The sequence below is a fragment of the Musca domestica genome, unplaced genomic scaffold (assembly GCF_030504385.1).
Source record: "Musca domestica strain aabys unplaced genomic scaffold, Musca_domestica.polishedcontigs.V.1.1 180, whole genome shotgun sequence".
NCBI classification, from domain to species: Eukaryota; Metazoa; Arthropoda; class Insecta; order Diptera; family Muscidae; genus Musca; species Musca domestica.
Genome location: NW_026712239.1, coordinates 167,210 through 168,597, shown reverse-complemented (window position 1 = coordinate 168,597; position 1,388 = coordinate 167,210). Strand labels below are relative to the sequence as shown.

Genomic DNA, 1,388 nt, shown 5'->3' with positions numbered 1-1,388 from the left:
GAGGTACGGGGATCGATGCCCCGCATCTCCAAGTGAACTTTTTATAAAATAAGTTCAAAACAAACTGATGCAACTTAAAAACGAAAATAAGGTTTTTAATTGTATCTAAAATTTCCGAAAGATATATATATAACTTTAAAATTTACCAAAAATTTTCAATATTTTATTTTCAGTCATACCACATGGACGTCGCTGTGTTAGTCACTCATTTTTTCAGAATTTTATTTAGTAATGAAATGAAAATGTAACATTTTCTCGTACCTTGTATAGATTTATCTTTAAATATATTAACTTTCAATTAACTAAACAAAAAATCAACGGGCTCAACCGGGATTTGAACCCGGGACCTCTCGCACCCAAAGCGAGAATCATACCCCTAGACCATTGAGCCTCATGCTGAACGGTTAACACAGCTGTGATTTTATTCCCAAACATAAAATCAATGATCATTGCTTTTCCATTAATTTGGCCAACAACTACTTAGCCACATCTATGAAACGGAGGAAAAAAATTTAACTTAATTATATTGCTGCTACCTACCAACCTTGTTTCTTGTCAATGTGGATTTAAAGATAGAAATACTACAATTAGCTGATAGCTGGTATGTGCACTACTGCAAGAAAATCGTTAAAGAAAAGGGGTGTAAAAATAAATGAAATATTTAACGAAGGTCGCTGAATTTCCAAGGAAGGTAAACTCTGTTCCAGTGGCGCCCAAGGTGGTCTTATTGAATTTGGGAATTTGTGCTATACACACGGTGGCTGAATGACCCTTGGAAGGAGACCAGACAGCGTTGGCGCCCAATGCATCAAATGTTAAACGACTTTGCAGTTGGGTGCGATTGTGGAAGGCATTTAAGTCCCCCGCATGAGTATAATTTTTGAAAGTATTAAAATGGAGATTTTCATCCAGAGACTTACTGACTCCATGGGTATTAGGGTGGTGTAAAATTACGACATGACCATTGCTACAAGGAAAGGTACTATTTAAAAGGGATTGAAATGACAGAGGAAGGTTGGGTGAAAAAAAAAACTACCAAAAAGTAAAAATGTGATAAAATCTCTATTCGGCCGAGTTCTCTTGATACTGCAGATATTTGTGAAACCAGTCTGAAAATTCGGAACAAGTCTTTGAAATATGGAATTGTGTCCTTTTTAGGGGGGATTATCAAAAATATACCTTCATTCTAGTGTTTGGTTGGGAGGTCTTTTATTCTTATAGAAGACCGAAAACAAAACAAAGATCTCAAGGTCTTCTATGAGAAGACCTGAAGGACCATAGAAGGAACAGAAGGTCTTCTCATAGAAGAAGAGAAAAAAGTCCTCACATAGAAGAGCTGAAGGTCTTTTTCAGAGAAGGCCAGAAGGTCTTCTTCATAGAAGATCAGA

At 36.3% G+C, this 1,388-nt stretch overlaps 1 non-coding gene across 1 annotated transcript; it reads right to left on the bottom strand.

Moving 5' to 3' along the window:
• Positions 1 to 319: 319 nt before the first annotated feature.
• Positions 320 to 391, bottom strand: TRNAP-UGG (transfer RNA proline (anticodon UGG)). Its single transcript has one exon. It is a non-coding gene; the product is annotated as a tRNA-Pro (tRNA).
• Between the last annotated feature and the right edge of the window lie 997 nt (positions 392 to 1,388).